Raw genomic sequence first — 25,606 nt, forward strand, 5'->3', positions numbered from 1 at the left:
GCTCGCGTCTTCTTTAGAGGACACAGTAGATTAAAAACCTATTCAGCAGAATTTGATGAAAATTTATAAGCGAAGGCTGCCGCGCACAAACAGCAATTTGTGCTATTTTTAGCGTCTCGTCTACGGATGCCAACAGAAGCCCAATTTTCTTTCCCCTCTTCATGCCAAGGAAGAAAATTCGCCACTTTGCGCCTTTCGCTCTGACGTTTTTTTTTTTTGTAATTGCGCGTGTTCTCTCTTTCTCTCTCTGTCTCATATTTTCGTCAAAAATTTGTGCGCAGACTGTCGGGTGAATTGTTGCAGCATGTCGGTTGGCGGTCGGAGGCTGCGTCGCCGATCTTATCGCGATTTGGCAATCCTCCGCGCTGCTGGCCAAATGAATGAAGTTCTGGCAAATAGCTTACGCTCGCCGACCGAGATAAAGCGCAAAACACGCAGCTCGGCTCTTTTCTCGGTTTGCACGTCCGTCCGCAACCCCTGCAGCAGAGCTAATTAATTAGGCGTAGACCATTTCCTAATTGTGGGTGGCAGGGTCCAAAGTTTCTCGTTCCAGAAGAAACCCGAGCGAGGAGAGGGACGGGGAACTAAAGGCAAAGCTGCATTCCGAAATTTTCGACCAAAAAAAACTCCATGGTGGCAAAAAAAATGAGTTGATTAATACGGATTTCCGACTGTTAAGCGTTTTTAGTTAATTTTACCAACGGCAAATTGCTCGCTCCCGTAAGCATTTATTCAAAAGTAAATATAAACAAGACGAAAAAGTTGCGGGTTTCGCTACAAAAATCAAAAGTCATATTTATTTTGGGAATTCCATCTACCTGCTGCCAACTTTGCTATGCGAAATGAATAAAAAGCAGCGTAAAATAATGTTTGGCCTCGAGTTTGAATAAGGTGGCTGCTTTTTAGGCGGAAAGTTGCGCTACTGCTGCTTTTTCCGACTTTTATGTGTACGTACACTTTATCCTGAGCATCCCTCTCTCGCCCGCTCGCTCGCTCCGCCCGCCTTTTCTGCTTGACGATGTTAACTCGAGCAACTTTAAGTGCATTAATAAACGGAGCTTAAAGTTTAAACCTTGTTAAAACAATACCTCGGTCCATATTTCGTCTCGTGGCGGCGGCACGCAGGCACAATGCTCGGCAGGGAAACAACAAAACCGCGAGCTGGAATTGCTCGCCGGAATCTCATTCTCCGGTTCATAATTTGATCTTCTTTCTTCGCCGTGTATGTGCATTACATTAGGCGGTGAGTGCTCTCTCTCGCTCTCGAGATACATATGCAGCAGCAGCGTTTGTTCTCGATCCGGCCCGTAATCTGCAGACGAGTCGAGTGCTCTTGTTAAACTTTATAATATTTAAATCCAATTTCAGCATCAGCTAGCTGATTCAATTTCACCGGTGGAAGGAAAGAGCCCCGGAGAACGGGAACGACGTGCGCTGCAGAAAAAGGAAATAAGACTCGATCGAGAGCGACGAGTTCAAAGATTTCGCTCGTTTTGTTTGTTTGCGACACACAATATGTATGGCTTTGCACGCTCCAATGGCACGATAAAACGTCCTGTCTGCGTTTTCCACTCACTAGAGTATATATTAAAAGTCAGTAAAGTGCCGAAGAAAGTGGTTTTGGATAAAAAGGATTGACGAGAGGGAAAACGACTTGAAAATTAGTGAGCAACAGGAGTTTTCTTCATTTTAAGATTAACATTTTGTTCAGAATACAACAATCTAGAATGAAGATTGATTTTCATTTTTCTTTTAAAATTTATTCGATTTGACGGATAACCAGGTTGTTGTGTCTTCTAAAAACGTTCCCTCTGAATTATTCTAGACGATGGAGTGCATAGATCAAATACGACCCAGCTCAGATTATTTAGTATGAAAACATCCACTGCAGCAAAATTTATGATATGAGCATTTTGTACCGTATTTATTATAAGCAATCGGAAACTTTTCCCTTGAAAATTGCCGAGATAATTTTGCGCGCCGCAGTGTCTGTCCAGAGGGCGGTAATAGAGAAAAATCTTTGGCTTTTACATGTGTCGGGCCGGCGATAAGGACGTTGGTTGAGTCGGAGCATCAGCAGCGGCGGGCGGAGAGAGCTGCGGAGAGAGAGATGCATTTCCTGCCTGCCCTTCCGCCACTCGAGCGCCGCGCGGCAATAATAAAAATAAAAGGGTTGGCCGGCTGGCTCCTTTTTGATGCTGCGCCATGCCTCTCTCTCTCTCTCTCTCTCTCTCTCTCTCTCTCTCTCTCTCTCTCTCTCTCTCTCTCGGATGCTTTTATTTGATAAAAAGACTGCATCGTCGCAACTTTTCCTTACTGGCGAAACTACTCGTCGTCGCTCGTGATGTTGTGTGCGATGGATATCTATTTGCTATCGCTTTGGTGCACCATCCAATACATTTCCGCGAGCAAACACACAAACTGCGCTATCCGCCGGAGTGATACGCGAACGCAAATATATTTTAATGGCCCTGCACTCGGATCGCAGACGCACGAATGAAACAATTTGCCCCGGCGGTGAATAATGAAACGGGACGCACCAAGATTTCCTCTCAACGAGCTGGAATTGCGCATAAGAATAAGGAGACGCGTCGGAATGCCAAATGGTTTTGTAAAGAGGAAGCAGCTATACTTTACTTGCGAACAAGCAGCGTCGGGTCATTTGTCCAAAGTTCAGCAGTTTTGCGCCAAACTGCACAAAAACATTGATGACTTGGAATAAACCTTTAATTTGCTTTACTGTGGCCAAAAGTTCTCGCGGGAGTGACGCAACGTGTTCATATTCTTTTAAATTCTATCCGTAAAATATAACAACGTTATTCCATTTCAAACCCAGACAGAAAAAAGCTATCCAATCCTCGAAATTTTCGCCATCGTTTTAAACTAGGCCGTAAAATTTGAGCCGAAATGGACGTTTGGTGTTATTTTTGGCCAGCCGCAGACACCGCATACGTTGAGCCGATCAAATTATTGGCCCCCGATTCTACATGGAACGGGCAGTTATTTTTTATCAGCCAGTTGGCCGAAAACGGGTCTGCTAGCCCGCCGCCAGGCACTTGTATTTACGATAGTAGATGCGTTCTCGAATAACATTTGCCCGCTAAATTCACCCTCGAGCTGCAGCTTTATTTAGTTTGATTTCGCGGCTGTAAAAGTGAATTGGACGCCGTTACGCAGAGGTGAATTAGCAAAAAAGGAGGAGGCGCGGCGGAAAAGAGAGGACTCGGTGCAGCAGCACACGGCTTTGCCTTTAATTAAAGGGAGAGCAACGACGGCGGAGCACTACAATGATGCTATCTAAATATTCTTTTTGTTCCATGCAGCAGCAGCAGCAGCAGTAGTGAAGGAACATTTGTCATTAGATTTAATGAGCAAGCAGCACGAGAGGAAAAGGCAATATTTAAAGTTGCGCGCCAATTGGAGCTTTCGGGCAAAAAGTTTCGATGGGCGGAATGGGAAGAGAGAGAAAGAGAGGGGTCACCCACCCGACTTTTCCAGGTCGTTTGTTTGCACCGCTGCTTTTTGCCGCTCTGCAGAGAGGGACGAATAACAAAACGAAACAGCCGTGCGGCGCCGAATAAGCCAGAGCTGCAATCGCGCCGGGGCCAATTTGCGACGCAATTATTGGAGCACGCTCTCATTATTCCTCGCGCACCAAAGCCGTTTGTTTCAGCAGCTTTTACAATACACCAAGTGCCAAGTGTGCTGATCAATTGATATTTATTGAAAACGGAATTTTACTCCGCACTTTTTGTTGACAAAAAGCAAGCTCGGCTCTCAAATGGCTGTGTTTGGATTTTAAAGAGGAAGAGAGAATATAACGTTAAATTTATTGGTCGTTTAATTGGTACAGAAATTTATTTTTAGAAACGATGAGGGATAAAAGAAATCCAGACTAAAAGGGTCTGCTGCAATACAATATAAAAATCTGCGAGTTGGCGTGCCCTTCCTCTTTTGTGTTGGAAATTAGTTTTGCAGAGATGAAATCCGGAAAAGTGTCCGTCATATTTCACAAAAACAAAGAAGTGCTCTAAACAAGAAGAAACCTGTCGGCGAGCAAAGCCCTCTCAACAGCAGCAGCAGTTATCGGAGTCGTGATACGCATCTTCCGAGGAGCAAACAAAACCTCGGGTGTGGCGTTTAAATATATATATATACCTGCGCTCTGTCTCTCTGTCTCTCTCTCTCTCTCTCTCTCTCTCTCTCCCTCTCTCTCGGGTGTACAAAAGCGGCATTTGTATTGCAGCTATTAAACGCGAGCGCGCGCGACTGACACACACACACATACACACACACACCTACACGCGGAATTCGCATGTGGGTCCTTTGTTCGTCGAGTGCGCGCCGCTGCGGAGATATGGCAATATCATCTTGCCTTATCTCGCTGCCGCGCGCATTGTTATCATCGACTATTGTAATCCGCTCTTTCTCCGCTCGGCATTGTTCCGCGACGAGGGCGCTCGCAGCTAATTAACAAATCCGCAAAATCAACCTCGCCACAATTATATGTACAATACACACACACACACACACACACACACCGGCAATACGGCGGCGGCGGCGACGAGATAATCTGGCAGGCGCGCGAGCGCGATAATTAATTCGACGCGCGCACGACCTTTGGCCCCGAGCGAGCACCACACGCGCGCTGCCTCGCGTGGGACAAGGCCGCCAACCCCCGATCCGCCCCTGGCCGCGGCGAAAGAGCAACAGTCTTGTGAATTATCTCGCGCGCTTGATCGGCGCCGTCTGCTCGAATTATTTCATAGTGCTGTATCTCATCCGCCGCCAACGGCACGCTGCTTTTTTTGTATTGTGTTCGGCAATCGGAACTTAAATCTTCCTGTCTCTTGATGCGATAATTTTATAGCTTTCAATCGGCTTTCACTGTTGATCACGCAATCACTCATTGTTAGAGCATTCGCTACTAAAAGAGGTGCTTTGCGATGATTTTCGTTAAATTTTTAAGAGGTTGATGAGGGGTTTTGGCGATGGAATCGAGTTAATCAAGTTGAGTAGCAAACAAAATATTAAATCACTTATTGCAAACAGTTGCACACTTCGGTTTTTATTGAAAAAAAAATATAACAAAAATGATATTTCCCCTCTTTTGAATTGTTTAATTTGCATTTGGTATTTTTTCTGGACATGCGGCAATCTATCTATGGGGAATAGTTGTCCTACAGAACCGACCACAAAATTATTAATACATGTTAAATTGAAATTAAATTAAAAACACGAACAAATTACCTTTTGAATGAGCTAAAATTTAGAGGTATCAGCCAGCCGGCAAATTTTGGGTCACGTGGTCAGCCGCCATGAATTTGGCTAAGTTACGCCAGCCACCGGCCAAAAAGGCGTAAAAATCGAAAATTTTCAGAGAGAAAAATTGGTCTCCAGCCCTGCGAGCCGCTATAACTTCCCTTTTAAAATTTTGCAGCTGCGCCAGCCGCTGGCAAAAATTATATGGCTGAGCCCTCAAGCTAAATCTCATTTAATAAATAATTTGAATGACACTTCAGCATTGCCAGTGCGTGTTAAGCTGGAATCTAAACCCATAATGGCAATGTTTACCACAAAGAGATGAACAACTGTATTGTGTGATGAGAGCTGATTCCACAATAAGAGCACCTGCTTTTCCGCATTGCAGCACCAATCCAGAAGCAATTTCCCATTGAACGCTATTTATCCAATTATGAGCACATGGAATGCCTAATTAGTAATGTGTGTTGATGTTCCCGCCTTCACTTGCAGATATTTGTTTCCGCCTCGCGCCTGTAGGAGAAGTTTTGGCCAAACCACCGTGCTTTTGTGCAAACTCGGGCCGAATTCGCTTGGCAGCCCGGCCTTTTGCAATTTTAGCCGGCTCGATAAATGAGTAGCCTCGGGCCAGCTGGAAACACGAGAGTATTGAGGCCTAATTAAAACCATAAAACAAACCGAGAGCCGGCTGGCGGCGCATTTGCAAACGCCGAACGTGATTTGCTGACCCAAAGGTTTCCTATTACCAGATGCTCGGCTCTTAATACACACGATCGCCTGGCTGCCGGCTAGTTCAGGCTAAAGCTGCTTGTGCTAGTCACTCGACAACATGCTGATTAGTCGTGATTGCAGGCGATAATTATTATTCGCCGGCCGGCAAACTACGAGAGTGCTTCTACTGCGAGCAAACCACTTGTACCTGATTCATTCCTGATAGTGAGAATCAGTAAAAATAGGATTTATCAAGAGGAAATAAATATAGCTGGCTGAAAATCGAATATAATAAAAAAAAAACGCACGGTTCCTTACAGAAATTCGTATTTTCGTCTTCCAATCCACCAAATCTGGCTTTAAGTGGGAAAATCTAAACCATTTCAGCGTAAACTGAGCCGTCCCATTGGCTGAAATTTCAATTGCAACTCGCTGCTCCGCTTTAAATTCTTTCCTTGTTGACGGTAATTATCCAGACGCAAAGAAGCCCGATCCCCATGGCAACTACCTGCGAATTCCGCGAATCGTCTAACGATGGCTCACCCCCAAAACGCGAAAAGCCGGTTCAAGCGAGGTCAAAACGCGTAGCAAAGTTAAATAGAGGTGCGTGGTGAAATTCGCACGCATTTTCGCAATGAACTATTTCGTCTCGCTCACTTCGATGGCTTTCTGAACCTCCTGCCGTACCCCCCTCCCGTTGCTGATATTCGCGAGTCATTTTCTTTTGACATCAAGGAGGACAGAAGAAAGCAGCAGTCTTGTCATCTTTTTTCCTCTCTGCGCCCTTTATTCTTTGAATCGCTCCGAGTTATTTAATAAAATAGCAGCAACGACGGCGCGCTTCTTTCAAAGAACAAATAGGATAGCAAAATAAATTATTTTTGTTTGAATTCAATGGCATGGAAATGGCTTTCTGATAAATCCCTCCTTTCCTCGTGTCGCTCCTCAGCGCCGAGTGGAAAAAAGGGATAAGTATGCGAAGGAACGAACGTACGAATCAAATAAGAACTCCTTCTCGTTTTTCTTCCTCTGCCGGTGATAAAGCGGAGCAGTCTATGTAAAATAATTATTTACCAGCAGCAGGAGCAGCAGCCTGCCGCGAAATAAATAATTGATGTGGAGCCGAGAAAAACGTTCGCTCTCGCCCGCTCGAGTGCGGCCAATAAAAGTGTAAATGGAATAACTCGCGCGCTAATATATAAACTCTTTGCCAGCGCTGGGGGCCCTTTCCTTATTGATTTCCTCCCTTGTTTGGCAGTTGAAAAATTCGGTTCCTCCTGCTTGCCGCCAACTCCTTCTTCGCCTCTTTCTTTTCCTCCGCTCTTATCTCGTTTCGCCTTGTTTTGGTTCTCTCAGCCGTTTCTTTCGCTCACACAAACACCACGCTATGTATGGTCGCACACACACATACGCGCGCGTGCGTTCCGGCTCCGACAAACAAAAACCACGGCCGCAGCCGCAGATAAAGAAAATCTGTTCCTATTTATTATCGGAGCGCGATTTGTTTACCTCAGCCGCCCGTGAGCGTGCAATTTCTTACGCGTGCCGATCAGGGAATTCGTTCGTTCGTCCGTTTCCTTTTTCCCGGAAGCTAGCAATCGGGTCACGCAGGCATTTGCCTGCCAGGAAACAAAAACATCATTAGCCGACTGCTGTCTTGTTCAGCACACATATAACTCCACCTCTGGCTTTTTTCCTGGCCCGGCGCTCTTGATAAAATGGATTCGTATTTGCAACCGACACGGGCCAATTTTTTTCCGTTCACCTGGGAAATTTGTAGGCGCGTCGTTTTCAGCACCGCACAATTATAAAACTTGACGTCACAATAAATGAATAATTTTACCTTTATGAAACAATGGAAACAAAATCCTAATGGCTTTTCGAAATTTTTAGCTTCTACTAATTGTTTAAAACTATTGATTTGTGGTGTTTTTGAAGCGATTAGTTAAAAATCTAAGCAAAATCTGCAGGGATGTGAATTAAAATTAATAATTTTGAGAAACAGTGACCTAGGGAGAAATTTGTTCTATCTGTTTCGCTGCCCCATCTGCAGCTAAGTTGAAGCCAATCCAAAATTACTGCTGCCGACGCACTTTCCCGCGGCTGAAGGGCGGCCGTCGGGCGATTTGTCTCCCTCAGCATAAACATCTCAAGCAAGCTATCTCGCACGTGCGGCTCGACGTGTCTTTGGCAAATAATAAATCTGCTGCTCGCGGTGATCAAAAGTTCGTTTGCGCGGCCGATAAGCGAGCGGGCGCACGCGAATTTTAAGCGCGAACCCTCTCGGTCGGCCCTAATTCCACGGGCTATATTTCTCCATCGACAGTGGTAATAGCGAAACATAATTCATGCCACTCGCGGGCGGCTGGAAAAAAAATCGCAGCCTACCGATAAATCTCGGGCTTATCCTCTTCAAACTTCCATTACCTCTCATCTCTCGCCGGCCGCGCGCAGCTCAGGGTCTCGCAGGGATCGCGCCGAGCAAATCCTGCAGCGCCGGCGCGCAGGGACAATGTAATGATTGTTTTTCTAATTGCCCGAGCCGCCCCCAAGCCTGACGTTAATGGCCTCGGCTGTCGATATTCATCCCCTGCTTTATGCTTATTTCAATATTCCTGCCGTCCCGACGTCGCTTAATATGCACGAGCAGATGCACGAGATTACGAATACCGCTGCAGAGGCACGTTTTAAAGCGGCCCTGGGATTATGTATACACGCCAGGCCGCCGCTCTCTTGGTCTCGCCGCAGCCCGAGCGAAAGCAGTGCCAGCGGTTAATTTGCTCCACTGGGGCGCGTGCATTTTCTATTCGCCGCCCGTCGCTGCCTCAAAGACACCTTCTAATTGAATCAATAATGCCTTATTCACGACCTCGTTGCTCGGAATCAGGCAAATGTGCGAGAAAATCCTGAATGAGCCTCATCAACGAACGACCGCTACGCCACTGCGTCTGTTTTTGGCACTAGTTTTCGCACAAAAGTCGCCTGCAGAGCACTGAACAAAATTAGCGTCGGTATCAATTAATTTGTATTTTGTGAAAGATCCGCGCCAGTGCATGCAAAATGGAAACAGTGCTCTGATTAATTTTGTTCGTCGAAGTATCATTAGTTTACATCCTGAAGATAAAAATTACCAGCTGCCGTGTTACTTAGAATCTGTAGGAGGTGTTACACAATTCGATTGGCTTTAGTCGTGCCCGGCCGATGCAAATAAGTCGGTGGCCCTTCCAAGTCGCGACAATTTTCAGCAGTACTCGTTGGCACGGTTTCAGTGGCAATGGCAGGTCGCCTCCGACGCCAAACAAGATCGGTTTTATACACGGAGCCAATTTCATTATGTTCTTTCAATCGCCATCAATTACGCTCGCATCTTGGCAGCAAATCACCTCGCTCGCGCAGTTGACCCAGTCTGCGTGCGATGTACTTTGCAGCCATAGAGCACGACAAGTGTGGCGCAAAAAAACGAGGCCATCAATTTTTTAAGGCGAGTGCGCGAGTGGCGAGTGCAGGAGTTGTTTCGCTGAGAGAAAAAAACGCTGGTTGGTGCATCGACGAGTCTGATTGAGTCAATTCGAGCATGAATGCAGAGTAAGTTGATTTCCAACTTACTTAGCGACTTTTCCTCATTTTTTCCCGGTCGGGACGTGCAGCTTCGCTAAAAGCACGCTCCGCTCTCTGTTCCAAGGACTAATGAACAGGGAGGAAAAATGGCAAGGCATTGCAAATGTTTGTTCATCAGATTCCACTCAGCGGATGATTCAAACTCACGAGCTCAAAGCTTGTTTTCTGCTGGGCAAACGACTCTTTTTATCTTATCGAGTTATTGGTGCAAGTTGTTGTGGAATGCAAGACGAGCTAAATATTTTCCGTCAGTTTCGACTTGGAATGGACGTTCTGGCGAAATTTTCAATTGCTTCCACGTCTGCAATTACACTTTTTGCTCCAAGAACACATTAATATCTTTCACTTCGTGCGCTGGAAGAAAGCAAAAATGGCAAAAATAGCGGCGAGAAATGCTCAGAGCACGTCACCATCGTGACGAATACAAATGACCCTCCAGCCGGCGTGGCACAGCCACTGTGGCTTTTTACTCTTCTCCAGCAATTATTATCTCGTGTAAAACCGTTAACCCCACTCTTTTTAATTCCTTCTTTTTTTTCAATTTGCGCCGAGCGAGTCACGCCAAGTTCTGGAATGAAGAAGCGTCTGTTTATGGAGTGCGTGTGTCGTGCCAGGCGGACATTATTTTATCGGCGTCGCATTTATGTCTCGGCGCTGTTGCTCGCTCACTGGCCCGCCGACTAATTGGTTCGTGACAAAGCCGGCCGATATCATCTCGCACGCGCGGAGTGTGCTGAAAGCAATACGCTGTAGCTACTTAACCCCGGCTCACTTGTAAATCAACCGGTGCACCTCAATAAACAGATTAGCTTATGTGTTGTACGTGCGTGTATCCGATTCCGCGAGTGCGCTGACTCGCTGATGAGATGAGGTCGCATCCAGCAGCTTCTTCTTCTTTGAATCATTATGCAAATGGCGAGGTAAGGTCTATGATACAAAGTTGCAATCGGACTGAGTGCCTTCAATTAGTAAGTGGACAGTTAATCAAAATTGAGGTTAATCAAAATTAACTAACGGTAGTTAAGCGTCGAGCATAAAACTTTTTTAATCTTTTTACAAATTGTTTAAATTTATAATTCCTGATTCAGAATCAAATAAATTCTCAAAATATCTTGCATAAATATCGAAAAATTAAGAATTTGACGGAGAATATCAGTTTTTATTCCATATAACTCAAATTTTTTTGATTGACCGGCTTCAAACCCACAGTTTTAGGGTTACAAAATTTTTCATTTCCATCGCCATCATCAATTTCGACGAAATCGCTGTCCGCGTGACGTGAAAAATAGACCTTTTGAAAAATCCCAACACCTTTCGACCTACTTTCCAAAAAAGCTGGAAAAATGGACGTGTGCCTCGACTGGCCAGCGGCGTTTGAGTGATCGCCGACGAGGAAAAGCTTTCAAGGGCGCTCTTGCGTCAGAGAGAAGAAAAACGCCGAGCAGTCAGTCATCGTAGCGGCCCCGAGATATATTTGCAACCTGCGCGACACGCGTTTTTATTATTGTGTCCGCCGGAAAATAATTTTTCGCGCGCCTTCTCTCAAGAGTTTGAAGTGCACGCCGTTGGCGCATTTTGCAATTGAGATGAGCCGTTTTTATGGCAAGAGTCCCTGCCGTCGTCTCGAGAAGAAACGTGCCAATCAGAAGCTAGTTTGCCGCAAACCATAAGTTGACAAGAGCTGGGGAAACTGTTTATGTTTATTGAGTAAGGTAAAATATTGTATAAATTGATCTTTTTGTTGATTTTACAATATTTATTGATAATACATAATAAAATAAATATTGGAATGAGGGCTTTTTCAAGGAGTTTTCAAGTCATTGAAGCAAAAGAATTCCCAAATGATTTATATTTCCAAAAGAAGAATAATTTCAAAGGTTTAAAGAGACCCTAGAAGAGAAATTCAAACTCTGGAATTAACTTTCCCAGAAAGCGACTCCGCCCTTCACTTTCTCGCAATCCGTTTGTTTTAAAAGCTTGCGCTTGTAGATTTTCGTGGGATCGGCGCAAACACGCGACTCGTGCTTAGTTCCTCATATTTATGTGTCTGACTGCTAAGAACAAGACGACGGCTGGTCGCGCCACCATACGTTCGGCGGATCCTCGCGCGTTTTTCCCCGCAGCCGAGACAAACGCGCCCGGCGCTCTCAGACGATCTGTGAACCGTGAAGTTTGCAATGATTAATCACGAGATAGAGATTTGCAGGGGGCGTGTCCGTGCAGCAGAAATAATATCGCCGTCGGAAAAACGAAGGAGCGAACGAGTCATATATTTTGATGACAGCCATTTCTCCGTTTTAGTGACAGGAGACGAGGAGAAAATGATTTTTTCGTGTAATAATTCTGATTTTCTGAGAGCAGCTACGTGTCAACCCCCATAAAATATCGCCCTCGTAAAAACTACACACACTCTCCACCCACCCACCAGCCCTGCGAGCCCCCCGACCACCCCCGTGCCGAGCTCCTCCGCGCGCTGCTCCGATCAATTTATATTGCTCTTTTGAGCGAGAGAATATTACACTTGATGCATTAGACGCGCGCGCACGCCGATATTCAAATAATTCGCTCGCTCTCGCAGTTATTTTCGCCTCGAGTGCGCCCGAACGACTGAGCATGCCGACTGTTGCCGGCCTGGCGGGCCATTTGTCATGGTTTGCGCATTTTCGGGATGGCCAATCTGCCTGCTCGGACCGAATTTCATCCTTGGCCGCCTCGATCTCTCTCGCTGGATAAAAATGCGCACTTCGCCTGCCAGCCTTTTTGCATCTCGGACCGCTTCGTCTTAGCGCTTCGCAACGGGCGAAGGTGCTGAATTTTACGACCGACTAATAAATGGCGACCATTGCATTTTACTGCCCTGCTTTTTTCAATCTACTCAAGGATATAAGCCCGCTTTAGAGAAACCATAAGCTGCGACTTTATTCCTCAGAGCAAATCCGAGACTTTGCAAACATCGTTATGCTTTTCTTCCGAACTCGAGGGAAATTAAATGCTACTATTTGATTGATGACTTTATAAAATTGTTTTTCTTCCAGACATCACTAGACACACTTGAATTCAAAAAGAGAGATAAGTTAAACAAATTCTCAGGTGAAAAAAATATTTGATTTGTTTTCTGTCGGTGCCAAAACCAACTTTGTACAGAGTTAAATTAAAGGAATTTTTGTCCCAAGAGCAAGAAAAGCGGAGTTTCAGCAGTCAACAGTAGATTTCACTGTAAGTGTAAGTAATAACGCAAAAAGTTGAGGAGTTCCAATTTATGTTGCGCCCGCATCAGCCACGCCTTTCTCGGCTACGTGACCTCCTTTAAAAGCCCAAGTGAATTGCAGAAACAACAACTAAACACCGTTTTCCACAGTCGAGTAAATATAATCAAAGTTGCCGCGAGCAACGCGAGCATTCCACCAAGGACCGGCTTTTTAATTAATTTAATAATTCGTGGAGTGAAGGTCGAGAGGTCGGCGGGCATAAAGAAGTTTTCCACCGAGTGACCGCGGCGCACAAAGCCGGGTCGAGGATAAATAAACAAGGCGGGCGGCGGGCGGGCGCAAACACTGTGTTACTCGTCGACTACCTCTGTTCAGTTCTGGACGGTCGGCAGGCGGCGCCCCGCATTCCGGTCGGGGCGCAGGAATTTTTAATAAAATTATTGCCGGCCGCCGCGTGTATTGATCCTTCGAGTATCTTAAACCGACATTCTCGACATGCTTGCTGATTAAATATCATCGCAATGGGCCCTGACTCGGCCTCCCAGCAGTGGTGCTGCCCGTCTTTCTTGTTTGCGCGCACTGAACGGGAAAACGAGCGCCAAAGCTGGCTGCCTGCCTGCCTGGCTCGCTCGCTTTTCCCTCGGCCGACGCACACGCGTTTAATTGCTTAATTTCGTTGTTTGTTTGCGTTCGGCGGGCCGCACGGACGGGATTAATTATTTGTCACCAAGAATCTCACTGACAGACTCGCTGACGAGGCAGAAACGCAAACAGGAGAGCGCTCTTAATTTCGTCTCGTTCTGTTGTTTTTGTGGGCTCACGGTAAAATTCAGTGCAAATACTTGAAAAAATGTATATTGGAAAGAATAAGCGTTTGCTTCAATTTGTCTTGTTTTCATACCAAATGCAAACAAATAAATTGACTAAAATGTAATATTTGAACAGTGGAAAGAAGGCTACTGGGCAAAAAGGTAATACGTCGGAAAATTTACTCGATGTAAAGAACATTGGAACTGCGAAAGCATGGAAAATGCTTGTTACCCATGCATGAACTTGTCTCTTAGGGTTCAGTTGAAGCCAAAATTGACCTAAGGAGCAGTGTAATTTTTTTGAGAAAAGAGGCTGCAAAGTTAGCATGTTTTTCAAGTGGTGAGGACTGTCTCCTAACTTGAAATCTTTTTTTATTTCACAATAAAGAGTTTCCCTAAAACGTTTCATACGCTGTCGGACAGATTTCGACGAGATGAATCGAAATGTGGTCAAGCGCTGAAAATTTTAGAGAAAATTTGAATTTTAACCTTATAGGAATAAAAAAATTAAATCCTTTTACTTTAAAATATCTGTTAACTCGGTTTTGACCGTGTGCGTTGGTTCTGGAACTACATCCATCGCATCATCACTTTACGATTCCAGTATTTACTTTCAATGCTTTCCTTCAACGAGCTGCGTGCTTTTTGTCGCGTGGTTCGCGCGTATCGCAGTCGTCGCCCATTGTGCGCGTCACTCATGCAAACAATGCCTACGGGCAGGCAGGCTAACTTCTCAGTGTACACGCTCTCGTTTGCTGCCAAAACTTTGAATTTATCAATTTGCTCGGCGCGCGCGAGCTAGATAAAATGCAAACAGGCGGCAGACGTTGGCTTTTAATTGGCCAGATTCTGGATGGGGCTGTCGTCATGGAAACAAAATTTTTAACTCGCCCGCCTGCAGAGTTTTCGCGAGATGCTGAGAGAGACGAGAAGTCGTCGCTCGCAGCAGGCGCCGAGCGAGACGCAAATATCAAAGGTTGTGCAGTTGTTTGCTTTGCTCGTTTGCGAACACCGCATGAGTAATGTCTCCAAGGTCAAATCATAATGGCTTTATGCTGATTTGTTTGTTCGTTGGCCTCAGATGTAATTTGCTAAATTGACGGCGAACATCCGAGAAAGTAAACTTGAATGTGAAAGGAGTAATTTACTTTCAATTCTAGCTGTGATTAAGGTCGAGTAAGAAAATTCATTTCACTGCGGGAGGATTTTGATCTGTCTTTTCTGTAAGCTTCATCTAAATTAAAGTTAATTAACCAAGGTCATTCCTAGAATTTGCCACTGAGTTAACCTGCAATGATTATAGTTCGAAAAAAACGGTTTCATGGTAACCATTTTCTTTTCAACAGGTGGAGAAAAATATTTATTCCAGGTCAAATGAAAATTTATAGCTGTTGTTGGCGATATAGTACAGCTGTATAATTTCATGCTCACGCGACCTTTTCAAGTCTGGCGTAAATACACATTAATGCCGCAAAATTCAAGAAATGACTTATAAAGCGAATAATTGCCGATAAAATACGCCGCTTACGTGGCAAAAAGCCGCCAAGTTGGGCACTAAAAGTCTCGAAGAGCAATTAGACGAGCGCAACCAGCCAGTGTACAAACACATTCATTACCGATTCCTCTACACAAAGCAATGCTGGCTCGGCGGCGGCCCCAGCAAATCCATAAATAACCATTACACGAGCGGCAACGAGATCCATCTTGCACGCGCGTAATGTGCATCGCTCAGCTCGGCACTCGTGCGAAAGGGCTATTTTTCATGCGATTTTTTGCCGCTTACTTGTAGCGCGCCGAGCATAATGCCTGCAATTTGCATCGACTCGAAGGAATATTGCACGTCGTACGTATATTAAAATACACACTCGCTCCCGACGCCGCCGCCGCCGTCATCGTCGTCGTCGCAGGTATGCGAACGGAGCAGGTACATAATTTAGACGCGTGGGGGCGGCGACGCATCCGCATAAAAAGCGGCCGGGGTATTTCGTCTGCAGCTCATCTAATTCCGAGAGAGAAGCAAACTTTTTCACCGGCGCGCAAACTTTCTTACGCCGAGTTAAAAATCAATCTCGGCATTCAGACGCACCAAGGCAGGGCAGATTCAAATGGGATTTTCGCCCGGGTTGGAACTTTTCGTCCGCCAATTGCGCGTCGGATAAACAGCCCGACGCAAATATCATTCTCAGGCACGTTTATTTCCGCTCGACATCAGCAGGCAAAAACACGGCGCTTTCAGCGTTCGCCGACGCATCTGCCAATTATTCCGGCTTTTTCGGGAAAAGCTGCCACTTTTCATTAGGCAGAGTCAAGAGTGGATAGCTCTGTTGGCAAAAGATTTTTTTCGTGGTTCAAACGAAACTCGGCTTAGTCAAGTATTTTTCCAGCAGTCCCAAAAGAAATCTCTAATATTTTTTACTCGCAGCTCGTAAATGTTTTAATTGAGAGCTAGCTAAAAGCTTGGCTGTCAGGTTTTGCTGCCGTAAACACGGAGCTATTTTTCCATCTCTCCGACGCAGGCTGCGCGCGTGTCTCCCCCGTGTGTCCCGAGTTTCGCAAGTTAATTTGCATGCGAATTCCTCGAGGCTGAAATTCAATCTGCGCTGCTCAATTTCGACGTCGGCGGCAGCGGCAGATGAGCAGACGTTCCGACGCACACACATACACAAATCCAAGTTTCGCTGCTTGCCTACCGGCTGCTTGGTTGGCTCAACACGTGAAGTGCGCCTTTGAACTGCTAACTAGGCCACTCACTCTCTCACTCGCCCGCTGCGCGACGCCGATCGCTGAATGCAAATTGCCGTGCGCGCGGAGCTAGTTGCCGATGATTGCGATGCACACGGTGCGAGGCCAAATTCGCTCGAATGTATTAATTTGCCATCGACCCCGCTCGAGTCGCACAGCCAAGCGTCTGATTCAGCACAACATGAAAGCTGCCGATGCGATTATGGGCTCGAATCCATTTGCCTGCGGCTTGTGCAACCGCGCTTTGTACCGCTGCAAATGGCGTCGAGCGAGACTAAACATGATTTTTTGCTATCATCAGACCCAGTGAGCCAAGAATCTGATTTGCTGGAATGTCACGTTGGCATTTTTAATTTTCATTCCTCCCCAGTGCATCGTAATTTGATTACAAATTCAATGGTAAGTTTAAAAATCCACAGAAACTTTTTTCTTTGCAAAGCTATATTACAAGAATCCGCGTAGCTTATATAAAAAAAATACTAGTATTTTTAATCAAATACATTTGCAATTTTTACTGCTACCGGTTTCCACTACTTTCGCAGTCTTAATCGCGAGGAATAATTCAGTCATTCCATGAAAAAAAATCATTTTTTATTTTGCAGAAACACTCTTTGATGTGCCGCGCGGAAAAAATGTGCAACAACCTGCACAAATATTGATACTTCTGCTATCACGAGTGGCAGAAAATAATAACACATTAATTGGCGCTTTTATTTATCTATCACGATTTTTCAAAAACTGAGTGGAAACTGGTTGAATAAAACAATGGAGAGGAAATATGGGAGGTAAAAACTGCAAACAACCTGGATTTCTGAAAATAATAAAACAGCAATATCTGTTCAAACGCGTGAAATTCGTAAATCTTCTGGTAGTTGATTGAAAACGAGGCTATCACGTAAGCAAATCCGGTTTTAGAAATTGAATGCTGATCCTTTGCAAGCTTATTTTGAGTTGATATAGATTACAAAGAGAAATCTTCCTGATGGGATAGGGGAACTTGAAGCAGATTGCGTGATAAAGTGTCATTCAATTCCTGATGGTTTTGATTGTGCCCAAGTAAATGAATTTGATTTAACTGCTGGGAGTGGACCCGCCTCTATTTTCATCGATTGAACAAATCCACTATTCCAGTGTAAACAACGGCTCGGAAAATAGTGTGTAGGCGTCGATGTACCGGAAAAGCACGGCGAATTCCATCCGAATTCCGTGCTGCTGTGCGCTGCTCAAATCAGCGAAAGAAAAGCAGGGGTGGCGGCGAATGTGATCTGGCAAGATTGGCGGTGGCCAAGAAAAAGCGAGTGCACTCATCCAACCGAGCCAGTCAGTCATTGAGTCGGCCGGGCACGCTCGGCTGGCTCCAATAATAATTTCCATTCGGCGAAGGCTGGGGCCCGCTGAGTAAGAGAGAGAGAGAGAGAGAGAGAGAGAGAGAGAGAGAGAGAGAGAGAGAGTCAACACCGGCAGAAACAAAAGGAAAATTGCGTGGCGCGCGCGAGCTGCGTTTGCACTCGTCGAGTGCGCGAGCGGATCGATTTCAATTTGGATGAGCCTTAACTGCTGTCAGCATCTCTGAACGCGGCGGGCGCAGATGACGATGTTGTTGCCGCTGCTGCTGCCGCCACCGTCGCCTCCGCTCCTCGGCCGAATTCAAAATCAACATTCATTAACTGCCGCCGCGCCTTTATTAAGCTGATTACGACAAGAATAACAGAGCAAAAACATTCAAAGTCGTTTCGGCGACGGCGGCTGCTTCCATTATTTAACCGCCACGCCGCGCGCGCGTCTCCCAGCCAGCACTTTGTATTTATGTGCATGTGCGAGAGAGAAGAAAGAGACTTTTGCTGCTCGCGAGGCTTGTCTCCGACCAAAGTTCTCGAGGGGAAGTGAAAAATAACGAGCAGCCGAGACGCAATTAGCAAAAAATGTGCTCGGCGAAATACCGCCAACTTGATTCAGAGTAAAGACATGCAGGAGCAGTAGTTCTTTCTTCTCGTAATTAACAGACACCGTGCTCGTTCGCGGCAAACCGGAAAAGTAGCTTTCTTTCGGCTGCTCCTTCCGGGAATCGATCCCGCGGGCTTTGCTGTGCCACTGCCCCCAGTGGCAATTTTTCCCGCTCTCACGCACTCAAAAGATAAATAACCGACGCTTTTTTTTACTTTATTTCGCCCCTCGTGCACATTCCCAGGATTATTCATGGCCGGAATAAATGTTTAATTAGGTAGAATAATTCTCGAATTTATTTCTGCGCCTTCCACCTCCTGCCCCATCAACCTATGGCGAAAAGTTTCTGAATCCAACTTTCTGCAGCCAAAAATATTATGAAAAATCTTGTCTGGATGTGAAGAATAAATAAACATTCAGCGGGTGGGCGGGCGCCAAAAATTGCCTCTCTTCCGTCGGCAAACAAGTAGGGCGCGAGAATTCCTGCGACACGTGCGATGAATCCTCGATGTTCTTGGCTAATACTGGTTGCACTTGAGATGACAAATGTGAGGAGGGGAATCGAAAGTGCAACTCTGCTGGGCTGAAGTGTTCTTCCGCCCTGGAAATCATTGAAAGAATATCCAATACACACCTTTTTGTTTAAACGCGAGTTTATTTACTCGTCACCGAGTCAAAAACAGGATTGAATTTATTTATGCTTTTTGGTAAAACGTGATCCAAATAAATATAATAGTAAACCACAAAACGAATTTTCTCATTTGCTGGGTCAACCGCTCTATTATTATCCGTCTGCAGAAGCGTGGGGAACAAGAACGAGCTGGAATTTTAATCCCTGCCCAAAAAGTATAATATATTCCGCAATTATTCTCCTCTTAAGCAGGCAAAGTTTGTTTTTCGTCGCACATCGACTGACTGGCGGGCCAACATAAATTTTATTCCTCTCGTTTTTACTGCCGTGTTTCGGCAGCAAAAAACTGAATATAAACGAACGTCGAAAGAAGAAAGAAAGTTGCTCGCTCGGTTCTCTCCGCTTAAATAATGAAAGCCCCTTAAGTATCTAGAGTATGCAGTCCGCACAACAGATGCGACGTGCGGGTTGCCTGCCCGCCCGCCCGCCTCGTTGTTTTTATCTCTTGTTTCTGCTTAATAAATTTCCGTAGTGGCCGGCGCGCCACACCGGCTGACCGACCAACCGGCTCAGCGAATGGCCGGCATCTTTAAACATGAAACCGACCGGTTGCACCATCGAATAATAGATGAAGATTCGGCGCGAATAATTCATGGAATCAAAAGAAGCACGTCTAATTCGATCTCGCGCTGCCGCCGCCACCGCCGACGAGAGTGAGAGACGAGCAAAACAAACGCCGGCTCTTTTTGTCTTGAGGAATTTGCATTCGGTGCCGTTTATCAGGAGCACTTTTTGCGACGCCGCCTAAGTGGCTCTGCTGCTTTGTTTTGCGATAGGATTCGCCCGCCGCGAAACTTCGCTCTCACGCTCGACTGGATTTTGTTGCAAACTTTGGACCAAACTTTTATTTAATTCCCGCCTGATTTATGGCTTTTCTAAAGAAAATCGGTTCCGATTGTGAGCAAACAATAAGCACCACAGTTCCACTGGTTTTCAAAGGCCCGACGATTTTCATCAGCGCCGGGACAAAAAATAAATCGCTACCTAAAATAGCTAGTATTTTCGCGCATCCCTGGATTCAGTACAGAAACCCGCTGAAAAGCCAACATTGCGGAGCTAAAAAATTTAATTCTCGCCGTCGCGTCCGCCCACTAAGGGTGACGTTTCAATTAGCAAAATTAGCAAAGTTTCGCCGGCTGAAAAAGCCGACGGCGGCCGCCGGGAAATTTATTGTCCTCGTGGAAAACGAGCCGGTTTCCTCTCTCGCTCGCTCGCCCGCTCAGCAGGCGAAAAAAAAACGCGGCCGATGACATTTGCGCAATAACAGTCATACATCAGAGACATTTAATTAAAGTATTTCAATATAAAAAGCGCGACCGGCACGTCGTGCGTATTATTTATACGCGTGCTGCAACATGTTGTTTCCTCTAACGGCTTCATCGAGAGAAAGCGGCGGAGCAACATCTGTAGCTTGTCGAGCGGGATGATCACGGCTGCGCGCCTTAATTCTGCACGAAGCGAGAAGCAGAGAGCGAGCGACACGCATTTACGCCTTAAATCACCATCCCTCGCTCGCAATTAGAGCGGTTCAAAGTTTAAAAATGGATGCGAACTGGGGCAGAAGCAAACTTTCGCGAGTTGCTAAGGGAATGAAAAAAATGCAATTTGTTTCGAGAAGAAAATAGTTATTACGTCAAGCCTGACGGACAAGTTTTGTTTTAACAAAGCGTCGTGTCATCGCGTCACATGTGATTTTCCGCTTGGGGGATAGATCGGCTGGCTCATTATTCTTGAGAAAACACTCGTTTCGCTCCAACTGAAGCAATCTGCACATTACTCGCAGATACCACGCAAGATTAATCTAAATTAATTTGCATAAGCAAAGAGCGTCCGCCATAAATCATTATGCGCGCACCTGCCTTGCTTGCCGCGAGTATAAGTGAGACGTGTGTGCGGGGGCGTCGGTGGAGTGGCGCTGAGAAAGATGCATCCTCCGGCTGGGTACACGCAGCTTTGTGCGCTGTCGCTTTTGTTTCGCGTCATTATGCTCTGATATGTAAATCTTAAGCACGGCGAGCCGGAATTTATTATTCCATTTACGGAGGCGGGCGGGCGAGCGAGCGCGGCGAATCCATTTGAGCAGCAAGTGGCAGTTTCCCTTTCCTCGCTTGCTTTTGCCAGTGTTTGTTTTCCGCCCAAATAAGTACCGTTCGCCGAGCGATTTATAGGCGAGCCGATTTCAAATTAAATTCCATTCGCACGCACACCTTTGCAGACGCTCGCGGAATAAATTAAAACAAGTGGCGTCTTCATCAAAACGGCTGAATATAAATACGTATGTTTATCGCCGGCGCTTAACGGGCGGGCAATAAAGCGCGCCAAATTGAGTTTCGGCGACGACAGACGCCAGCGCCGCGCCGCGACTTTAACGGCCTTTTTATGCTGAAAGTTGGAAAGCAATCAAGTATGCTGCCGCCACTGCATCGGGGCAAAATCGCGCTAAGGTCGGCGAGCGTCGATATCCTCTGTTTTAAAGAGAAATGGATCAATTACAATCTGCCCGAAGCTTTAAATTAGTGACGAATAGCAATTACAAATTGTTTGTACTTCATTACGTTTAAAAAGGAGGAAATGCCAGCATCAATTGATTGCTCCGAGCCACTGTACACAGCCATTAGGGATTTTGAATGCTGCTGATTACAAGTATTCGCAAATGGTTTACCATATATAGACTCCCTTAAAAAAAAACTGAGAGGCGGAATTTCATTTCTGTGATTTAGCATTCATTGGTTTTGACGTTTGCTCGATTTCATAGGTCTCGGGGGGCTGTTGAAATTAGTTCGCGCATTTCGTATTGCCAATTAGCATTTTGCGGCGCCACGTGTGCTCATCGCCGCGCGAAAGTTGGTCTTTCTTTGTCGAATTCCTCCGGCTGCTCCAATTAACAAACTCTAATTAATTTCATTTCTCGCCGTCTTCTGCTTGTTCTCGTTCTCCTTCTTCTCTCATCAGCTGAGGCGCTCGCTCTCACTTCTTGTCAAATTCAAACACACCGCTCGGATCGCGTTGCAATCAGCTAATTGTTTTATCCAATTTTGCCGCACTCCAAATTTAATTTCCAGAGATTCGAGCCGAATTACACCGCAGTTGTGCATTCGTCGCTTGCTGATAATTAAAAGGCTTCAGGGACCTTTCATCCACCTCATATTTCCAGTGGGTAATCTTTGAATGCGAAAGGGAAATTCTTTCCGGACCCAGCCGGAAAGTAGAAGAGGAGGAGCTGCAGGAATTCTTTAATTAATTCTGTTGTGCGCTGATGTTAACTTATTATTATATTTCACTTTCCCCGTAGCGAAACCCCGCGGGCTGTAATAATATAACTCTCATCTCTCGTCGACGTGGCGCTCTTTGAAGTGTACGCCGTCGTTTATCATTGTGCTCTGAGCGCCGCACGTCAAAGTCTTTCTTACCTGCCAACTGCTCAAAAGCCGAGTGCTCCGAGGCAGTGCGAAAATGGCAGAATTTTTGCACCACGCTCGCTCCGAAATTCCTCAAATTACGTCTGTTAAGCGCTGGAATTCCGCTTCCGGCGCCTCTGGACCACAGAATTTTAAAATTCTTCGGCAGTGAGAGAATCGTCGCTGGCTAAGCAACTTCACTTTCAGTTTTGAACACAAAATGAATCATCCGACACGTGAGAAACTCGCTTGGATGTTTTGATTAGAGCAATTTCGGCGCAGCCCTTGGGGAGCAGATTTTTCACTGCCCCGGGTTCACCTGCAACTGACTCTCTGCGGAAAGATGATCCAGCAGCTGGATGCCGCTTGCCGGGCTGCTTGGGTGGTTGCTTTGCTCGCGCCTACCCTCCCGTTCCACCCTCCTACCGCCCCGTTGCCGGTCGGTGCCAAAAAGCGGAGATCTCGGGCGGACGTCTTTGAAATTTTAATGCTCCTTTGTGCACGGCTAATGAGTTGATACGCCCAAAAGAAAATTACTAGCTTGTCAGTGCGCCGCGACCGGCCGCGTAAAGGGTTTTCCCCCAGCTACATTATTAGATGGGTTCTCCAAGCTGGTGAAAAGAAGCTCAGGCTCGCCCAATTGATTTTCGCTCGCTTAAATAACTCGCAAACTTGCTCCCGGAGAGTATGAAATGAATGGATGTACCCACCGTACGGAGGAGTCTCTCGCCTCTGCATAATTGGAGCGAACGTACTTTCAAAGTGATCTTTTCCTGCTGTGTGTGCCACAAACTCCTCTGTGTATTGATCACGCCCGATAGAGGTTTATTACACTTTGTATTCTATTTACATTTCAATAGAGATTTCTCCGAAATATCGGGCGTTCATAAACATACCTTTGCCTCAAAACAAAAGGAGGAAATTTGTGTCAACATGCTTCCTTGAAGGGAGAATTGGTTCCTCTTGGAAAAAACAATTAAATTTGCTATGCAACCAAAGCAAAATTGCATTCCCAGAGGGAAATTTCAAATAAATACATGTTTCCTCGCATATGCTGCAGCGCAATAATGCAAACGCTGCTAAATTAACGAAGTTATTTTTGCAAACGAGCATGCAGACCCTGCAAAAGGCGGAGCTCCACACATGTCGATAGTCTGCGAGTGCAACTCAAATATTTGCCGCACGGCATATTTTGCATACGCCACTTGAACACACACAGACTCACACGTTAATGAATGCACTCATCAGGCGGGCAATTAGCATTCCGCGCGATGCGCTCGCCCGAGCAGAAACACCGCCCGCCATTTTCCCTCTCTTTTCTTCCTACTCTCTCTCTCTCTCTCTCTGCCGGGGATTATCTCGTCTCTCTCAGGTTAATCGATGCCAGGCCCTTGTGATGCATCATCCTCTGGTCCCACGAACACCATTGGCGGCAGCCAGGGGTGAAATGTCGAGGAAGACCCGAAAAAACGGCCGCAATCGATCCCGATAATGGTCGTGCGTCGCCAAATTAATGCCGCTTTTTGCTCCGGTGCTTCGCTCGGGCCGGTCGAGCAGCACCGCATTCTTGCCTGATCTTTTGTGACACTCGCTGCCAGAAAATGAGCCGACCGAGATTCTTTGGGTAATTTTGCCCGCCAGGAATGCTGATTGGCCCTCGAGAGAAAAGTGATTCGAGGAATTCGGCCCGTTCTCGTGTAATAGCCTTCCAAAATTTGTTTCGGTTCATTTTTTATGTTTCGTGAAACCAAGATATTGAGTGCCACACTCTGTTTATGATTCCCAATTCCCATTTCACCAGTTTCAATGCTTGCAGGTAAAAAAAAAGAAATAATAACATCACGAGTGTTTTAGCGTTTTCTCTCCCGATTTTCATTTCGGCCGTTTTGTTTGATCTCTCTGGCGCAGTTTAAATATTCCAATCCGCCCCGATAAAGCTGCCGATCGAAATTTACGTTCAGCCTCGTAAAAAACGACACCGAAAACAGTGCACCAAGTGCCGTTCTCTTTTCTCTCCTTGAACAATGAACGATAGATAGAGCGCCGAGGCAAAGTTGGCCGGCGAAAAAGCGGCTGTTTATGGCCGCCGGTGCCTGGCGGAGGAGGGCTGCTTTTTAGCGAGATTGTTACTTGACGTCTCCTTTGCTCGGTAAGAGATTGCCGCCACTCGGACATGTGAGATTGGAGTGCGCGCGCTGTCACAGAACACTCGCCTCTAATTGGAACTAACAACACACAAACGCGTGCGCCCAGCGCCTCCCCCAATTAATATCGAAACTATCAATCACTCATTAAAGCGATAGCCGGAGACGCGCCGGTTGTGACAACGTGCGGCCCAAATATTTGCCAATTATCGGCACGCGCGCACGTGTCTTTGAGTGGCGCGGAAAAAGATGCGAGCACTTGCTTTTGACGTACTCATCTCTCGCACTCCCGCTCGTACGCGCACCATGATGATGTTTCCGAGTGGATTTTCAGCACTCGTCGTCGAGACGCCTGCCCGGCGAAATAAAAAGTTGCTTTCGCACGCTCTCTTCCGACCGGCGGTTTTTATGTTTCGCAAATTGGACCGTTTCCTGCGCGAGTGATGATGTGTCGGGGAAATCGCGCTTGAATTTGCCGACAGGCCTCGAGAGCCATTTAGGATTCAGCGAATGGGGGCGAAAAGGATCTTTTCAGCCTTTTTTTTATCAAGTTTTCTTTCCAAGGAAGGAAATTTTTGAAATATGGCTGCCTGAACATTCCATTCCTCGTATTGGGATTCGTTTATCTTTCAAATCAGCAAAATTAGATCAATATTCTTCTAAGAGACGAATTGAAAAAAACTGCAAAACGGCTCTTATCGTGAATTGATCAAGGATCAGGCTGAGAAACGGAATTAGTTATCACAGAATTATCTGCAAAAGATTATGATTCTTAGGACGTTGTAAACGATTGCATGCAGTCATTTTAAACACAATTAGAAAGAGGAGAAAGTGACAATATTTCATGCAACCTCACCACTCGCCTTCTTTGCGTAAAAATGAGCAGTCGGAGCAAATATCCTAAACCTTTATCTGAAAAGCGTAGAAATTCTTCTTCTTGTTTATAGATTTTGAATTAAAGAGCAAAGAAAGTTAGCTTTTTGAGTTATTCGGTTCCAATCCTCTCCTCTTAGTCATACAAACTTCAAACGTCAAATTCTGCATTTTTATTCATTCTCGGCAGCAAGAACGTCCTCAA

General features: G+C 45.9%; 1 protein-coding gene across 4 annotated transcripts in view; it reads left to right on the forward strand.

The window, feature by feature from the left end:
• The window catches only part of sns (sticks and stones), a 169,148-nt gene that overhangs the window by 116,969 nt on the left and 26,573 nt on the right, over positions 1–25,606 (forward strand). The gene's annotated exons all lie outside the window — the stretch shown is intronic.

The sequence above is a fragment of the Cloeon dipterum genome, chromosome 4, assembly GCF_949628265.1.
Source record: "Cloeon dipterum chromosome 4, ieCloDipt1.1, whole genome shotgun sequence".
NCBI classification, from domain to species: Eukaryota; Metazoa; Arthropoda; class Insecta; order Ephemeroptera; family Baetidae; genus Cloeon; species Cloeon dipterum.